At 38.2% G+C, this 20,798-nt stretch overlaps 1 protein-coding gene across 1 annotated transcript in view; it reads left to right on the forward strand.

Annotated features, from left to right (window-relative positions):
* The window catches only part of LOC121386880 (beta-1,3-galactosyl-O-glycosyl-glycoprotein beta-1,6-N-acetylglucosaminyltransferase-like), a 52,556-nt gene extending 52,150 nt beyond the window's left edge, over positions 1-406 (forward strand). Inside the window, exon 4 of the mRNA XM_041517912.1 lies at positions 1-406. This exon is cut by the window's left edge and continues 415 nt beyond it. The gene's annotated coding sequence lies outside the window, so the exon portion shown is untranslated.
* The last annotated feature ends 20,392 nt before the right edge of the window (positions 407-20,798 follow it).

Here is a 20,798-nt window from a genome sequence, read left to right on the forward strand (position 1 = left end):
ATGATGATGGTGCTTATAAGCTCTATCCTGCTGAATATATGAATGATGATGATGATGGTGACGACGATGATGATCTCGATGATGATGGTGGTGGTGCCTATAAGCTGTCTCGTAGAAGATATGAGTGATGATGATGATGATGATATTATTGGTAATTAATGATGATGGTGGTAATTGATGATAATGATGATCATAAGCGTACTAGCATTCGGGCAGAAATTATACAGATATTCTGGTAAAACGTGCTAATCTGACACCTTTTTACCATGTATTTCCATCATTCTAACCTCAAACTTAGGTGTAATCCATATAAAAATACGTAGCGATTCGTTTGCAAGCCTATATAGCTGTTTGATAGAAATGTTAATATGAATATAAAGTTGTCATCCAGATTCGGGCATTTTCGTTTAATTCGGGCAAAAGCCAGCCTGCCCCCCCCCCCCCCCCGCCCCTACAAAAATAGGAGCCCGTACGCCTATGATGATGTTGGTAATGGACGATGATTTTGGTAAATGGTGATGATTTTGGTATATGATGATGATGATTTTGGTAAATGATAATGATTTTGGTAAATGATGATGATGATTTTGGTAAATGATAATGATTTTGGTAAATGATGATAATGATTTTGGTAAATGATAATGATTTTGGTAAATGATGATGATGATTTTGGTAAATGATGACGATGACAATGATGATTGATGACTGTTCATTATTGCTGTATAACCACATCACCCTATGTCCAGTTTCCGTTGTTCTTAGGAAAGCACTGTCAAATATGACATGGGCTAATAATAATGATGATGATGATGATAACGTCGGTGACAATCATCACTTGTGTTCCTAGGTCTTGCATTTGTTGATTCGAGGAAAGAAGGTCCAGGGTCGGGTGGTGATAATATTCATGATGATCGTGATTATCATGATGGACCAAGTTTCTTTCGTCTCTAGATCAGGAAACGATTTTGGTTGTTTTATTTATTAAAGGGACAGACGCTAGTTTTTAAACATTAAGGCATATTTTTCACTATTAGGGCCGTTTATGATCACTGAAATCAAACTTTACTTGTATTTTATTGTTTAGCTTATCCATTTCCGTACAACCGAAGTTTTTTCTGGTCATCCTGGTGTTTCTAATACCACAAAATTCATTTTTTTTTTTTTTTAGAAACGCACGTGCGTCAGAGAAGTAATAGTTATGGAGTCGAGTTTTAGTATATTTTTAACGGTATTTCACTGTTTCAACGTCACAGACTCTTGTTTCACTCTCCTGTAGCGTTATCCAAATGTGTTACAGAATTGTAACTTAACCAAACTTAGTGTCCATTATTTTTTTTCGGGGGGGGGGGGGGGGGGGGACTGAAACTAGGGTCTGCGCCTTTAACTGAAAAGTACTTACTAGTTTCTGTTTAATGTTTTACAATCGTGTAGTGATCCCAGAAACGTGTTTAAAGCAAGATACGACGTAATACTGAACAATAACTGCTCCCTGTGCTTGATGGTGATGATGATAATGTTTACGTAGCCATGTCCGCTGTGACTACCGCGGTTGTTTTATGCAGGGTAAAATCGGAGAAGATGTGAGATTGTGATGATGATGATGATGATGATGCTTATCATCATTATTATTATTAATGTCCATTGTTATATACGATTATGGATGAAGGACGCTGTTTATGGGTGCACACCTTCGTATCCTCGATAGTTTCGTCAAAGTCTCGTCTACAAGGTATGTTATTGAGTTTGTTTAGACGAGTGGGGTGCGGGTGGGGCGTGACCATAAACAGGGCTTCGTTCCACTATGCGATCTAGCATTAAGATCGTCGTAAACGAAACCTACTGATGCGATATCGGGGGGGGGGGGGGGGGGGGATCTATACCCTTTAACGATGCGACGTAGCTGACCAATGTCTACCCATATGATGAATTTACAACCGGTGTAAGGCAGTTTAAGCCACTAGTAGATAAAACAAAATCAATAATAATTTGTTTTAAAACGGATCTAATGTATTCTAATGCTTTTACTTCTTTTTTTTTCTTCTTTTTTAATGTGTTTTTGGGGGTTATTTATGAGCTTCATACAAAACTAAGGGAGATAACTCGTATATTATGCATTCGACGATTATTGCCCTTGAAATCACCAGGCGAATTTGTTCGCGGTTTTCCAATTTAATGTTATCCATCCGAAGTTAGTAATTGTCGGAACCCAAATTTTTTTTTTTTTTTTTTTTTTTTTTTTTTTTTGGGGGGGGGGGGGGGTATTTTCTCTCAGAGATTTTCAATCGTTGTCTGGGTTGGGGGGGTTTTGGTGGGGTTTTTTTTTTTTTTTTTTTTTTTTTTTTTAAAACCAATGTAAATATTAGGTACACCAGTCGTAACACTGATCGTAAATCGCTACAATCTATCGTAGGTACGATCCTTTAGTGAAACGTGGCTCTGGTTTTATGGCGATATAGTAAGACATAAAAAAGGTTAATTTCCAAGGGTTGAGTTTTGTGGTGGAGTTATGTTGTTGTTGTTGTTTGGGGGGGGGGGGGGGGGGGGGGGGGGGGGGGGGGGTGAAGGTTTTTTTTTGGGGGGGGGGGGGATTATTGGTGTTCTGGTAATATAAATGCGGGAACGTTGTATGGTACAAACCAAAGCGAGTTTGATACGTTGTTTAAACAATGAGTTGTGAGATAAATGCTATCTAACGGACACGAACGTATTATTCTAATTTTCTTACATATATAAACCAGGTTTTAAGCAAATTTTAACATCTTTTTCGACTAAAAGATATTTACAGCCGGTTGCACTTGCAGACACAGACACATGATTGTCAGATTAATTATACGTCACAGTGTAATCGATTTTCATCGTGTTGGGTTTTTTTTTATTGGATATATGGCATTGGTGACCTGGTCATCACCTAGGAGCAGCCAATCGTACGTCTTGAAATTGTTAACGCACTTGCATGTGTTAACAACCTTGTATTATCAAATATAACGTATGGTGTGCTCACCAACGGGTGTGTAATAATATAATTTGTTTATGTGTACGTGTGGCTGGATACACACACACACACACACACACACACACACACACACACACACACACACACACGTGTTGTTTGCGTGGTAGCTTTTCTAATATGACCAATATCGATGCTTGATTGATTGTTTGTGTGCTTGTTTAGTGTGAATTAAAGGGACATTCCCGAGTTTGCAGCGTTGTAAGATGTTTCCGACTAATAAAATATTTCTACGATTAAACTTGCATATTAAATATATTTTTTTGTTTAGAATATCAGTGTCTGTATATTCAATGTGTTTCTGGTCGTCTTAATATTTGTAAGAAGCCCAAACTGGAGTTTGTTTTCAAATAATTTCGTACGTACGAAAAAATCTTTTTTAGGAAATAAAATGAAATTTAACCTAGTACAAATATTAGAAAGATCAAAAATACGTTTAATATACAGCCACTAATATTTTATGCAGACAGATATATTTGATATGTAATTGCAGTCGTCAAAAAGTCTCTGTTAGTCGATAACATCTTTAAAATTGCAGCAAACTCAGGAATGTCCCTTTAACGCGGTTATTTGCCGAGTCTTTTTAACACTTCAGACAGGATCGCTTGTATGGGCAGACCCTAGTTTGATCCCGTGAAAATGGACACTAAGTTTAGTTAATATAAACACGTGTAACACATTTCGATAAGATCATAACAGAGAGAAGCTAAAGTCTGTGATGTTTAACCGGGGAAATATTGTCTAAAAATTACTTATCATACGAATGTGCGTTTTTTAGAATTGTGAAAAATGCATTTTATGGTATTACAAAAAACTGGATGATCAGAACCACTTCAGATGTATGAAAATGAATATTCTACATAATAAAATATAAGTTCTTCTATTTTAAATGATAAAAAAGCTGGCTTTAAGAGTGAAAAATACGTCGTAGTGTGTCAAAACTAGGGTCTGTCTCTTTAATAGGTGCGTGTTTTTTATAATTCAAATCCTTGTGTTCATATGATTCTAACCGATTGTGTAATCGGTTCGTGTTAACCGATTGTGTAATTGGTTCGTGTTAACGATTGTGTAATCAGTTCGTGTTAACTGATTGTGTAATCGGTTCGTGTTAACCGATTGTGTAATCGGTTCATGTAATCGGTCCGTGTTAACCGATTGTGTAATCGGTTCATGTAATTGGTCCGTGTTAACCAATTGTGTTATCGGTTCGTGTTAACCGATTGTGTAATGTTAACCGATCGTATAATCGGTTAGTGTGAACCGATTGTGTAATCAGTTCGTGTTAACTGACTGTGTAATCAGTTCGTGTTAACTGACTGTGTAATCAGTTCGTGTTAACTGACTGTGTAATCAGTTCGTGTGAACCGATTGTGTAATCGGTTCGTGTTAACCGATTGTGTAATCAGTTCGTGTTAACTGACTGTGTAATCAGTTCGTGTTAACCGATTGTGTAATCGGTTCGTGTTAACCGATTGTGTAATCAGTTTGTGTTAACCGATTGTGTAGTGTTAACCGATTGTGTCATCGGTTCGTGTTAACCGATAGTGTAATCGGTTCGTGTTAACCGATTGTGTAATCGGTTCGTGTTAACCGATTGTGTAGTGTTAACCGATTGTGTAATTGGTTCGTGTTAACTGACTGTGTAATCAGTTCGTGTTAACCGATTGTGTGATCAGTTTGTGTTAACTGATCGTGTAATCGGTTCGTGTTGTGTAATCGGTTCGTGTTCACCGATTAAAGCGATGATTGATGATAACAAATTCCAACCGATTTCCAATATTAGTTAACCAACTATTCCCTTTATTCATAGTAACGGGGTTTGTGTTGTAATATTTAGTGAGTGTCTGGGTCTGGATATGCTGCAGTGGCGGATCCAGAAAACCTATTTGGGGGGGGGGGGGCAATAACATGAGGCGGAATGCCAAGGGAACTTTGGGGGAGGTTTGGAGGTGGGGTCGTAAACAATGAAAATGAATATATAATAAAATTATAACTCGCAAAATTTAGGGGGAGCACGGGGCCCTGTCACCCCCCTCCCCCCTCGATCCGCCACTGTCCTGTGTATCAGTTTGCTTTTAACCGTATTTCATTATAACCAGATGGCTTGAATGATGTTGTAGGCAATAAAGGAACATGGTAGTGATTACATAGCTAATCGGCCGATGTATTCCGAACGGAAAATCATGAATCGTCAATATTCGGAATACTTCGGCCAATTGGTTACACATTCTGACGAGATATTGTGATTGAACAGTATGAATTTTGCGTTGCATTGCATTATGTATTTTAGCTGTGAACCTTCCAGAAAATTATGTCAATCAGCGATTGAAATATTTTGTGCTTATTAATCTGATCTGTGATACAAAGTTGATTTTATTGTATTTTATCAAGAGATCTTGTGATACTATATTTAAATCTGAGTGGGAACGCCTTCCTGTTATAACACATCTATTTTTCATATTGAAAATAAAGAGTTAAAAATGAAAAAAAAGAAGACATATATTAAAATGTGCTTTTAAAATTATATGTGTTTGTTAATTTTGTTAATTTTGCGCACTCATTTCCCTTTGGCTTAATCCTACGGGACATTCCAAATTACATAGCACCATATCAACCCCCCCCCCCCTCGCCCCGCCTGTTACCAACTACGGTTGGACTGCTGGTGCTCCCTTGCACCTGCCAGTGCAGGCGGTCCCTCCTTCACCCACCCCAAACCTTTCCTGTCCTTAGACGGGGGAACCAGCTGAGGCCGGTACTTGTGCCCAGGACAGGCGTGCGCTACAACAGCTTGCTCTGAATGTGGACGTAAACCATTTTTCATTCCATTCCAGTTCTCCGGGTGTGGGGCAGTCCGCAGGTGGACATGTTTGCCACACGGTTGAACAACCAATTGCCGGTGTTCGTGTCCCCGGTACCGGACACACTGGCGTTGGAGTACGACGCCTTGAGTATGGATTGGATGGGACTGGATTTTTCATACCTTCCCTCCTCCAGTCTTACTCGGCAAGGTGCTGATCAAGGTGGAAGAGCAACCTTGTCACGTGACACTGATCTCTGCAGGGGCGTAGCGTTATCTGGACCTGGGGGGGGGGGGGGGGGGGAGTTCGAATATGAACCAAGTGGACCTTTTTGTATTTTGTTTTTGCACCACCAGAAGCTCCATAAGTATAAACCTGTATGTTTTCGTTCTGAAAGCGGACCGTTTGCTTCAGCGGGGGGGGGGGGGGGGGGGGGGGGGGGGTTCGCCCCTTCTCTGTGGGTGGTGCAGCCCTGGTTTCCACAGCTCCTGTCACTGTTAGTGGCAGTCCCGTTACGGTTACCAGCGTTGTCCGATCTGCTCAGTGAGAGACTCAGACAGACGGTGTGGCATCCGAAGCCGGAGGTTCTCCGTCTTCAGGCATCTCACCACTATTGATTATACATTGGTGACAATACAAACATAAAGCCAAGCACTGACTAAACTATTAACAGTAGGTGCTATATACTACCTGAAATGAAGAGAACAGCCTCCGTGACAGGGTTAAAGCAAGTAAAATTGATGAAGTATTATGGAATGGAAAATGGTTTAACGTCCACATTCAGAGCAAGCTGTTGTAGCGCACGCCTGTCCTGGGCACAAGTACCGGCATCAGCCGGTTCCTCCGTCTAAGGACAGGAAAGGTTTGGGGTGGGTGAAGGAGGGGCCGCCTGCACTGGCAGGTGCAAGGGAGCACCAGCAGTCCAACCGTAGTTGGTAACAGGCGGGGGGTGGTATGGTATGGTGCCATCTGCAACTTCAATTATCCAGACTCCTTGGGACATGGAGTAATGGAGGGGAGGCAACTCTCGTTAAAAATATGTAACAGGCACTGTAAACATTTGTCTTGCATGTAGTTTAGCAGATATGCATCTGTCAGTTTGATATGCTAAAATCAAGAGGCAATGTTACCCTTCCAATATTTCATAATCATACTGTCAAGTCTGTTCAGACACCAACATAATAAAATAAAGAAGAGAGGTACTCTTTTTCATAGAACTAAATTCGTCTGCACGTCGCTCATTGGGCGTCCCTCATTGGCTGAAAATGCGGTGTGATCCCTTCACGCGTGGAGGTTATCAGGGCTTCCTTGCGAAGCAGAGGTTTTTTTTACATGAATTGCTCACCTCGTCTCCAAAGTGAAGCGCAGTTCTACAGATTCGGTTTATCAGTGTCACTGGCATGCTTGGGTATCTTTGGGCGAGCGAACAAGATTCTGATCCCTTATCGCCAACTTTAACGATTTAGCGGAGTACTTTCTGGGGTTGGTCCAAGAAAGGAAACTTAAAGTCCAGAGAGTAAAAAGTCACAGAGCGGCGATTTTCACGCAATGTGGATGTCGTGACTTTTCCACGAACCTGGTGTTGCATGATTTACTTAAATCATTGGAAACCACGGTAGAACGACCTTCCATATTCCGAAATGGAATGTCTTTCTAGTGTTACACGCTCTTAAGGGTGCGCTTTATGAGCCGTTGACGTTTGCTAGTCTTCACGCTTTGACGTGGAAGACTCTGTTTCTGGTCTCACTGGTGGCTTGTCGTCGGATCAGTGAGATCCATGCATTTTTGCATGATTTGGAAGGAAGGAAATGTTTTATTTAACGACGCACTCAACACATTTTATTTACGGTTATATTGCGTCAAACATATGGTTAAGGACCACACAGATATTGAGAGAGGAAAACCGCTGTCGCCACTTTATGGGCTACTCTTTCCGATTAGCAGCAAGAGATCTTTTATATGCACCATCCCACAGACAGGGTAGTACATACATAGTGTTGCTAAACCCAGGCTCCGGGAGAAGAGTTTCCCCCTACTGTCATTCACAGTTTATCTCAATCTAATTAAAATTAGCTCCACTATTACATGTGGATCTAACAGCAGCCAGTTGGAGCTCATGTCCACCAATCAAAACCACATTAGATCCACATGTAATAGTGGAGCTAATTTTAATTAGATTGAGTTTATCTCGTACGCTTTCATCTGACAACTCGGATAGACTTCGATCTTTGCCTGGTGCGGGCATTGAAGTACTATTTGGATCGTATAAAGAACCGCCGTACATGAATAAGAATGAATGATGCGGAAATGCTACTGAATTCTTATAATAATGTATGTTTTAGGCGTGTGTTGTATAGTAATAACACAGCGTAATTTTTGAATCTTAATTGAATGAACAGACGTCTCAAGTTGGTGATGTAGTTTCTTGTATTTTACTTTCCAAACATGAAACATGATTAATAAATTATCAACATGGTGATACAGATAATATACGAGTCGGAGCTCTTGGGTGAATGACACACAGGTCTCCCGACAGAGTTGACACTGCGACTGAGACCTCAAGGGTCTAAATGCTAACTCAAATGTACATGTACTTATTTCAATACCTATCAATTGTTATTATTATTTTTTAATAACAAGTAAATTAAATTTAAAATGTAAGCTTGACATTCATGTAGCCAAAAACCATGTATGCGTTTATACAGACGACAACACCATCACTGACTGTGACTGGATTCGAACTCAAGACGCCCATCTACAATTGCCTCAGACAACGTGAACACTGATCAACTGACTCAACAAAATTACGATACAAGCGAAAAACCTGTCTGATAGATGAAACAGTGTATTTGTGCTACAACATTTTGAACACGGGACGTGTATTTCTTGAGACGAGGGATCATGGGCGGATCCAAGGGGGGGGGACCAGGGGGACGCGTCCCCCCCAAAAATTGTTCAAGTGCCCTCAAAATGTCCAAGTGCCCTTTTTGTTTGTAGAATTTTTTTTTTTTTAAGTAAACAATAATTATATTGTAGATAAATGAAATCAAGATTTTCGTGTACGTGCGCAAGCTTGCAGATATGTGTCTGTGTTATTGAGTCTCAATGGGGCCCCATTGCAGGTTCTAACGCGAGTGACGCCAATTTACTTCATTATTGCTAGTATATTATGACGTAGAACTGTAGGAATTCATATTAATTGTAAATATCAAAACTTGTAGTAAGGTGCCCTTTTGACGAGTCAATGTGCCCTTCTTTTTTGGTCCCCCCCCTAAACATATTTCCTGGATCCGCCCATGGGGATAACTATCACAGTGGAAGATTTATAACTATATTCAAATGTACTTTATATATTTTTAGCGTTCATATACGATTCAATTAACTGTTAGGGTGTCACCTCAGGTCCTGTCGTTTATACTATAACTTAGACTTAGTTTACCGGCCTCGGTGGCGTCGTGGCAGGCCATCGGTCCAGGCTGGTAGGTACTGGGTTCGGATCCCAGTCGAGGCATGGAATTTTTAATCCAGATACCGACTCCAAACCCTGAGTGAGTGCTCCGCAAGGCTCAATGGGTAGGTGTAAACCACTTGCACCGACCAGTGATCCATAACTGGTTCAACAAAGGCCATGGTTTGTGCTATCCTGCCTGTGGGAAGCGCAAATAAAAGATCCCTTGCTGCCTGTCGTAAAAGAGTAGCCTATGTGGCGACAGCGGGTTTCCTCTAAAAAAATCTGTGTGGTCCTTAACCATATGTCTGACGCCATATAACCGTAAATAAAATGTGTTGAGTGCGTCGTTAAATAAAACACTTCTTTCTTTTTAGACTTTAGTTACTTAGGGGCTAGCAATGAGACAATTAGTTTGAAACTAAATCACTGCAATCAAGACACTGTAGATTTTTAATTGATGCCCCCAGCTAATACCCGGTATGCCAACAATTAAGTATTACTTTTTTCTTTTTTTTTAAAGGATTGGGGTGGTGGATCGAATTGTATGTATTCAAAGCTGCTTTTAGCCGTCGTTATGTGCTTATGTATAATATGTTTATATTGATTTATGAAGCGTGTTTGATTATTTCAATCATATGGATGTATGTGGACAGTCGATGGTAGTTCTGTGTGTCTATGGAGAAACCTGAAATGGAAACGGAGTGGGAGAGTACACGTGGTTATGAGACAACTTTCAGTAGATTCAATTATACTTCAAGCTTGATGCTGTTATGTTTTCTGTTTCCAATTGTGACAGAACCTGGAACAGAAATGAAGTGTGTGACAATAATTCATCAACAAATTTAGACTAATACTCTTTCATGGATGCTAAATTTGGTAGATCTAGCCATAAATTTTTTATTATAATTCAAAGTGGTATATAGTTATATTTATAATAATTCATTGTTTGAATTTGTTTTTATAAAGCACTTTATTGAACCAAAATAATCATAGCTGCATTTAGTAAATTATTTAGCACACATGTGTGACTGCTGTCTCATGCCTTAAGTGTTTCAGCTGCTAAAATATGTTTTGGGGATATTTTTTCTGGATAGAAATTTACATTTCTGATATTGTACGAGTGTTTGGACATTCCTTTCAAAGGTGAAATATGGCTACTTACATTGCTTTGTTTCTAATAATGATATTGAAGGTGTAAAGTATGTAAATATTTATGTAAGAAATTGATTAAACATATTGGCCAATCATTGGCATTCGTCGTGTGATAAGTTTTTACTGGTTTGAGTTAAAAGACTGGTACATATGATAAGTTTTATTGCATCTTTTATTGAAATCTTCAAGTATTCAATATTATTATGAGTCTAGGTAAATATATATATATATATATATATATATATATATATATATATATATATATATATATATATATATTAAATATTTTGAAACAAGAAGCTTATTTTTTATGTAACGTGTATCCACTTTCCATCTGCGATCTAAACCTTTATGTTTTCCTTTTTATTATTGGTCTAGATGTACATTATTGTATAAGCGTAAATAAATGTGAACTGAAAATGTTATTCTGATGTAACATTTGCATCAATTATTACGTCATTAAATTACGTATTCCAAGATTTCTGTGTGTTTTTGTCATTTTGGAGCGGTTTCGAACCTACCCCAAGAATACATATGTTATCAGAAATAATAGTAAACCTTTATATTTTCACTTGAAATTTTCAGAGATGCAACATTGATAACTGCTTGTAACATCTATAAGCTTACAACAGAAATTTCTCTGTTATTTTTTGGTTTACAAAAGTGGACGTAAATGACATAATTAAAATCGTCATGTCGGCCATGTTTGGTCACAGAAGTACAAGGCTACTACGACTTTATTTTGCTTCATTTGGATAATATAGTGATGTTTTTTCAATAAGAGCAACATATTTAATGAAACTATGACCATAAAGAAAAGAAAAAAATTTAAATTTTGTTTTGGTCTGCGGTACCTACTACAAAATGTGCCGAACAAACCCTCGTACTTAGAGTAACATTAAAATCGTTTTCTACGTGAAACGATTACCCACAAACGTTTCCGATATCCATTGGCTGGATATCGATGGAAGGATAACGAATTTCCCGGACATATGCGATTGGAACAGTTAATAATTGAACAATGGTCGTGGCCTCCCATTGCTTTTGCCCCTCAATTTGCAGATAGGTCTATTTTGGCGAGATCTCGCGAAATCTCGCGGTTTGCGTCCTCGAGTAACTCCGCAACGGGCACATGCGCAGTGGAATGAGAAAGAAGTCTATTCAAATTTCATTAGCTATGCTTCACTAATAAATGCTGTGAAATAATTCATATCAACATTCAGTGATTTAAGGGACGATCGTTTCAAAAACGTGTATAATCCAATTTTCCCTTTTAGGTTAAGACTTGTTTTGAAAAGTAAACAGGGATGTACGGACATGTATTGCATACTCAACCATAAACGCATAATCCCAAAAGCGCAGATAAAATATAGAAATTAAGGATTTAATTTTGACTCAAGTGATTGGGAACAATACTATGAATTACCTTTCCAAAGCATTAACGATACAACTTTATTATGGTTTCGGTATCGCATCCTACATCGGATTTGAGCAACAAACACTTTTCTATATATGATTCATTATATAGATTATAATATGTGCATATTCTGTAATAACTTCCCAGAAACTTACAACATCTATTCTATGAATGCACTCAGGTTAATACTTTATGGAAAGCTGTAGAAGACTGGGTTTTGTCCAAAATAGGAATTGTTGTCCACTATACCTCCCACCCACCCCTTTGAGGCTTTCCCTCGGTGGGTCTGGGTGGACTTTGAACCGATAATGAAGTTACAGGTAGCCCGTGCAAGGATAGCACTACGCAGATCCGGCAAGTGAGAGAATTCTAGGTAAGTATGAATAATAATGAAAATTAGAAACAAATTTTCTAAATACATACAGTCAAACCTGTCTTAACCGGTCACACATGGGAGTAGATAAAAATGGCCGCTTAAGACAGGTGACCGTTGATTACAGTTTGCCACGTATAGTCTTTAAAACATTTGTTGTTATGTCTTGTTTTATCGTCTGTACTGCTAATTAACGGATGTGTACTTCACAGTTGACTATAAATTAACTGTTGACGTCTCCTGCAGAAAAAATGTAACTGGCATGTATTAAATTGACCGTTCTCGACAAGTTTTGGGGTTTTTTCCATTTAATTATTTAATTCCTACTTCTAAATATGTCAAGCGTAGCCTGCCCAGAAGCAATTAGATGCATTCCAGAGTCATACTTTCTTCACTGATACACAGCTGAGATGTCGGGACTGAATGGGTACTAGTATTCCTGAAGGTGTGAAGATCGGTTATTTGCTGTACCTTATTGCTGTTGTTAAAATATTCCTTTTATATAACAGCATACATTTACAGTGGCCGCTTAATATAGGTATTTTAGCGATTTTTGATTCGATATAGGTGGCCGCTGGCCGCGTTAGACAGGTGACCGCTTACTACAGGTGCATTTACATTATAAATCGTTTGGGAGGGGAAAACGTGGCCGCTTAAGGCAGGTGACCGCTGATTACAGGTGACCGCCAGAACAGGTTTAACTGTATAGCGGGTTTCCTCTCTAAGACTATATGTCAAAATGACCAAATGTTTGACATTCAATAGCCGATGATTAATAAATCAATGTGATCTAGTGGTGTCGTTAAACAAAACAAACTTTAAGTACTTTCATTTTAACCTGAGAGAAATGTTCAGACGCGGATCCAGGGGGGGGGGGTGTCGAGGGGGTCTGGACCCCCCCTGCTCGTGACCAACAAGCAGGATTTTGATAACGGGAATATACTTCAAATCCATCTAAAGCTATCTTGAAATATGAAAATTTCCTATCGAGGGGGGGGGGGGGGGGGGCCTTCAAAGGCTCAAGACTGGACCCCCCCCCCTGCTAAAATTCCTGGATCCGCCCCTGATGTTATATTTGCGTATACTGAATACACATGAATAAACGTTTTATTCAGTGGTATAATTTTAAATAAGTTCGTTATCTTCTGCATTTGTCATTGCAGCACTTGAGAAGGAGAGGCACCGTGCGAGGCCGGCAGCCATGGAGACGTCGTCGGAATCCGAAAAAGATGATGAACAAGATTGATATGTAGTTCGATAATAAATGTTACAAGTGTACTTTTGTTATTCTTAACTACATCGGCCCAATGGTGGCACAACGTTGGGCTAACTATATATAACGCGGTATGAAAATGTTGGTACAACGTTGGTACACCGTTGGTGCAACGTGGAATTACCAACATTGAGCCAACGTCGGCAGTCTACGTTGGGCCAACATCGGCAGTCGACGTTGGGCCAACGGTCGGTTTACGTTGGGCCAACGTTGGCTCAATGTTGTTAATTCTAGGAAGGCATATGTGGTCCTATTATAATTGTGTGATATTTCTATCTAAACTTAGTTTGTTAATTAATATATTAAAGGTTCTTTCTATTTCAATATATTAAAGGTTGTTGATTTTTTTGAAAATTAAAGTTGATCTTTCCAAGATTAAAGTTGGTTTTTCCAAGATTAAACTTGATTTTTCTAAGATTAAACTTGATTTTTTCAAGTTTAGGGGAAAGAGCCTAAAAGACACCACTTTAAAAGTGATGACCTGTATATCCCGAAAGTCTGTGTTTATGACGACACAAACTATGACAGCCGATTTAATTAATAATCATGTTTGGATCATGGGAATGATACGTGTATATTAGTTTCTGTTCTTAAATAATGACAGAAAAATAGGATTAGGCATAAAGTGGGCCTTTTGTGAACACCGTTCACAAGAGGTACCCCTCTGTTCACAAGATGCACCCCATCATATTTTGTATTACTTCAATGGTTACAAAAGGCTCACTCTAGGCTCTCACCTCTTAAACAACACTTAACTCTTATTAGACTTCAGTAACCAAAATGTGTTATTGTAAATTCATGTAACAATAAAAATTTTAACATTTAACGTTTCCTGGTCTAACAGCAGCCCGTATACTTACAGATATACTTGCTACATTTGCGATTTAACAGCACAAGTCACAACACAGGAAAACCCATTGTCCACATGCTTCATAAATAGTCTGGACCGACTTTTTAGAATTTGTATGGCACTGTAGCCAATGGAAAGGCGATCTTCTGGCGGTGGATGCTACTGTACTTCTCGTGACAGTAAATACAAAAATATGCGGGCGCTGTTTCCTTACCATCTTCATACCCCTTGCCTATCCTTGCTCCACCACGTGTTCTGACTCTTGTCTGAGCAGAGAACCCACCTCTGATGATTAATTTTCTTTTTAGTCTTATCCTTTCTCCTACCAAAATGTCAGTGTAGATATGTATGCAGATGACACATTACATCTGGCAGACATTTGTCTGTAATAGAGGCTACGTTACAAACAAACTTGGATGCCGTAAACTTTTGGTGCATCGATAAGAACATGTCTATAAACCCATCTAAAACTGCATGTATGTTAAAGAGACATTCCCGAGTTTGCTGCATTGTAAGATGTTTCCGACTCATAAAATATTTCTACGATTAAACATACATATTAAATATATTTTCTTGTTTAGAATATCAGTGTCTGTATATTCAATGGGTTTCTGGTCATCTTAATATTTCTAAGAAGCCCAAATTGGATTTTGTCTTCAAATAATTTGTATGTATGAAAAAACTATATTTTAGGAAATAAAATGAAATTTAACCTAGTACAAATATTAGAACGATCAGAAACATGTTTAATATACAGCCACTAATATTTTATGCAGAAAAATATATCTGATATGTAATTACAATCGTTAAAAAGTCTCTGTTAGTCGATAACAACTTTAAAACTGCAGGAAACTCAGGAATGTTCCTTTAATTGGTACACAGCAAAACTTGGGCCAAACTGGTCAGCTGCAACTAAATATCAATAATAACCCTATATCACCTGCTCATTGCCAGAAACATTTAGGACTCTAACAAGTTTCATCTAAACTGGCTTTTTTTAGACGAATTAGCAAATTTCTCACCCCAGAATCAAAATCTCTATTCTGTAATGCATATATTCTTCCCATATTTGATTATGGGTCAGTAACATGGGGTCGCTGCAATAAAACATACGTTGACAGATTAATAAAGCTACAAAAAAGAGCGGCTAGGCTAATCCTTGATAAACCACTGCTAACTCCTTCAGCAGATCGCTTTAAAGGTAGGGTCAACCCAAACAAGAGCTTTATGTGTTGGAAAGATGCATACCCGGACCACCAACACATCCTGACATTTTAGCAAATGCGTAATTTTAGAGTTAATAAAAAAAGCATGATTATTCCTGCTAACTGGGAGCAGCCATTTTGTTTCGTTTTTGTGACGTCCGGTGGGATAGCTGGCCTCAGATTACAGTTATCTTCCCATTTGGTTGTCCAAAATCCGGAAATTTGACCGCGCAAGTAGTCTGCTGTTTGACTGTGATTATTTCATGGCAGACAGCTATGAAGTGGCAACTGTTTGACTGAAGTGACAGGGGATAGCATGTAGTTTGTAAACATGTGTAACTTGCTGACATTGAAGACTTGTTTGTGGTAATTCCGGCCCATGCAAAAGTAGTGTTTTTTGTGTAAAATGGGTGTACTCCGGCCTGGTTTAGAGGGTGTGTCTGTTTAAACCAATATGCTGGGAGAAAGAGCTGGACAACAGGGGTTGTCCTTTTCAGGGTATGTGTCCCCCATGCAGGCAAAGGTACATACAAAACTTCACTGGCCTGCTGATATTAATAAAAATGTTATAGCCACTAAGGCTATATAGAAACATATAGCGAAATTAATTGTGGTCTGAGGCCAGCTTGGGGCGAAGTGACGTCATCTCCTGACCATCACCTGTATGTACAGTGTAAACAAAAGCAGTAATTTTCGACAAGGCGCTTCTCTTTGATCAACCTGACTTGTAAAACAGCATAAATGACGTAATATTATAATAAACTATTTAACTAAATATTTTCAAGCTGCATTAACGGAACGAAATGGGGTTATAGTATTTTTCTCTGTTAAATAATCCAAAGGAAAAATGTACAAAATTAGGCCTATTGATATGCTACGTTGGAGCAAAAACGACAACTCACGATACCCAAGTGATAATTTTCTTTTCTTTGGGACTACGTAATTGGTCAGTTCTGTCCTTTCAGATGGAAAAGTCTACTTAATCAATAGTTTTACAGAACTATTTACAGTAATAAACCATGTCCATTACAATTTTAGGGGCGACAGGTAATATTCCACAATACCCGTATGTATTTTTATGTCTAGACATCGTCAATTAATTGGCTCGTCTGGTTACCAATCAAATACACACCTGCCAATCAAGAATCACAGGTAGAAGCAACTAAACAGCTTAGACCAATTAACTAAGAAAACATTCCGTGTATCATTTCAGTACGCAGGTTAATGCATGGGCAAAACATTGTTAATTGTTTCGACTTGTTGTGTAGCCACTTTGACAATGGTATTTTATTTTGTATTGAAAACTAATATATATATAGTGCTGGATATTCTTATTGCTGGCTTACTGGGATGTGTATTATTACAGAACATTGCAATGTATGACTATTTATCATCCCGCAAAAACAAGGTAGATTGTGTTTCCCTGACGTTACGCGTTAAGTATTACGTAACCACCAACTCGCCAGAAGGCGTACTCACTGAGATGGTACAAAATGGCTGCACCTGTTATATATAATAGCCATCACATTTAACCGTTTTATTAATTAACTATACGATTATACGTGTTGATATTAAGCAATAATGTGCATTATATATCGTTGAATATGCATACCAGGCCAAATGCCTTAATTGTCCTCTCCTTTAAGGAATTACAGTGGTTACCTTTTGATTATAGGTGCACATACCATACGGGTACATTAGTATATAAGGCGTTGAACAATCTGACACATGTATATATAAGTGATTATTTCATACTTGCAAATAAATACAACCTGAGATCAGCAATGCATAATAATCTTGTATTGCCAAGACCCAACACTAAATTGTATAAACATTTCGGTGTTGAAACATGGAATACAATCCCAGATTCTATTTAAAACAGTGTATCCTTACCTTCATTTAAAAGACAAATGTAAAAATGTCATAACAACACTGACTCTTGAAAGTGTTTAGTAAAATAAACAATCAGCATTTTATGTTAATTAAAGTTAATGTAATACTAATTAACAACTAAATCACAACAGCTTAATATGTTCATAAAACGCACACCTCTATTCTTAACACGCACACCACTGTGCGTTTTAAGAACAAAAGAGATGTGCGTTTTGAGCACAAGCACGCTTTTAGTTTAGAAGAGCATTGCTTAAATAGGCTATGGAGATTCATTTTCTTTGATTTATTGCAAAAATATGTACAAAAGAGATTGCTTATGATGGACACCCTTATTATGTTACGTGCTATCTATAAAAATTAGTCAGATATCACAGTTTGAAGTTATCTAAAAATAGTTTCTTAATTGGTGTCACTGCTTCGTTGGCTATCGGTATGCATTGCACAATATCACAGAATTAAGGTCTCTAATTACACATTAATCTTTCGGAATTTGCACGAAAATGGTAGTACTATTATCCTGTTCAATTATTTAGACCCAAAGTTTTCTGCAAATGTTACGTTTATTTCCTATTCGATATTTGTTTTCTTTGCATTTACATGAAAACAAACCCAAACCCCGACAGGTTTTATATACAAATCATCATATAAAATGCACGAAGTTGACTTAATTCCACTTTTTAAAAATCTCTGCGTGTTCGGAATGCACGTTATTTCTCCTATAAATAACTAAGGTAATTTGCATATCAAAACATTTGGATCTGAGGCTACGTGAAGGCCATTATAGCTTGTTTCACTAAATCAAGGTTATTATTGTTTTGCAGTGTGTAACAGCATTGTCTAATCTTTCCGTTAAACATAGATGTAAACAAACAGAACATGTAACCCTTTCTTGTAGGTGCATTATATTTAATCAATTTAGCTAATGTATTATGTATTTTTATTTTATTATATCAATTCTATATTAGCATACCATACCTAACCTAACACAACTGAGGTGTAGCACAGTAATAAACACAAATCACCTCACACACCACAGGAATGTGCTTTCCAAATTTATAAATAAATTTAATGCAGGGCCGGACCCAGAAGACCAGGGGGGGGGGATAAAATGTCAAAGGCCACCAACATCAAATAATAATAAAAATGTTATTTAATTTGCCTCTAAATTGGGAACTCATACGTATATATATATATATATATATATATATATATATATATATATAGTATTTAGGGTGGTGCTAGGGGCTGGGGTTTGGGGGTTGGGTGTTACATTTGTAATGCGAAAAACCAAAGGGCTATTGTTCGGACTCGTATGGGTTCAATCACTTTTTCATCCCGCAGACACAGCCCTGAATGTTCAAAATACGATAGCATTGCTTGGTCAATAGCATCATTATTTCGATCTATGACTGCACGTGCTATTGTAGCAATGTGTAAACCACGTAAAATACAAGTTAGGTAGGGTATATAAATTCATTGAAAATGTATTAGTCGACATTCTTGTTATTGTTATTTGAGGAAAAATATGGGTAAATCGAAAAACACTTCAGTTGATGTAAAATCGTGTATTAAGAACGTTTTCGATTATTTTGAAGATGAATATCAGCGCGGTAGACCTAGGTATGCTTCTTATCGAATTGTCGATCGAGTTGCCGCTGCACTTAAAGTTTCGGTTTCAACAGTAAAAAGAACTGTGAAAAATCTAAGCTCTACGAATTCAAGCACAGAAATCACTGTTAAAAAACGCTACCGAAAACTCATCGATTTATTTGATAAAGATGTTATTAGACGACGAGTATACAGATTTTTATAGAGAGGGCGAATTACCTACATTACATAAGATTAACGTGGCTTTAAGGGAGGAATGTGGAATCAACATATCCATATCAACTTTACGAAGAACACTCCATGACCTCGATTTTAAATACCAACATATGTCTACAACCGGAAAAGTGATTTTTGAGGACGCCAATATATCAGACAGGAGACTGTCCTATCTCCATGAAATATCCAGTTTACGAGAACAGGGGTATTTAATAGTGTATCAAGATGAGACCTGGGTGAATGTCAACCACACAACATCCCACCACTGAACAGATATCCACCCGGGCACTAGTACCGCCAATCACCTGCCGAAATCAGACGCTGCTGATCGAGTTCCTAAACTCTGTTCGGTGACTGGGAAGGGAAAAAGACTTATTATTTGTCATGCTGGCTGTGATAAATATGGATTGATAGATGGCTGTGAATTGATCTTTGAGGCTAAAAAAAACAGACGGAGACTATCATGGTGAGATGAATCATGACAATTTCATCAAATGGTTTGAAGAACAACTTATGCCTTCTCTACCAGAACCTTCTGTTATCGTCATGGATAACGCAAGCTACCACAACAAATTAACTGAAATTACACGATGTCCTGCACTAAACGCTAAAAAGGAAGAAATTCAGTCGTGGCTACGAAACAAAAATATACCTTTTGAGAGTAACATAACAAAGCCAGTTCTTTATGCACAGCAATTTGTTACTGATGATATTGCTGAACGTCATGGGCACTTGTGTCTAAGACTGCCGCCAAGACATTCTGAACTCAATCCGATAGAACTGATCTGGAGTCAAGTCAAAGGGCACATAGCTCGTCATAATGATGGTTAAATGAGCACGGTGCGGAGAGAACTTGCACATGCATTGAACTCTGTCACACCTACACACTTCTCTGACGCAGTTAAACATATAATAAAGATCGAAGAAGATTTTAGAAAACAAAATAGTTTTATAAGAAATAAAATACCCCGTGATAGTCCCCCTTAATGAAGATAGTGATGAAGAAATGAGTTCGTCGACTGATTAAGTTATTTCTCCATACCCATCAGGAGTATTACTTTAATGTATGCATGAACTATTTAACACCAAAAATAATTTATTTCCATATCATTCACTGTCAAACAACCTAACAACCTATAAACTAATCGACTAGAAATGCATATAGACTACACATACATACGAGAGAAATGTTTATTTAACGACACACTCAACGCATTTGATATACGTTTATGTGGCGTCAGACAAAACGGTTAAGGGCCATTATGACAGTGAGAAAGAAACTCGCTACCGCCACATGGCCCACTGTTTCCGATAAGCAATTTTGATAAGCAATAAGGGACGTTTTATATGCACCATCCCATAGACAGGATAGCACATACCACAGCCTTTATACATCAGTTGTGGTGCACAGGCTGGAACTAGACATAACCCAATGGGTCCACAATGTGGGATCGATCAGTCGACCTACCATGAGCGAACGCTTTACCTCTGAGCTACGTCCCGCTCCATATACAAAAGGAGCCTTAAGTGGGGTTGGGGTTGTGCAGAGGGT

This window comes from Gigantopelta aegis, chromosome 12 (genome assembly GCF_016097555.1).
Source record: "Gigantopelta aegis isolate Gae_Host chromosome 12, Gae_host_genome, whole genome shotgun sequence".
Taxonomy (NCBI): Eukaryota; Metazoa; Mollusca; class Gastropoda; order Neomphalida; family Peltospiridae; genus Gigantopelta; species Gigantopelta aegis.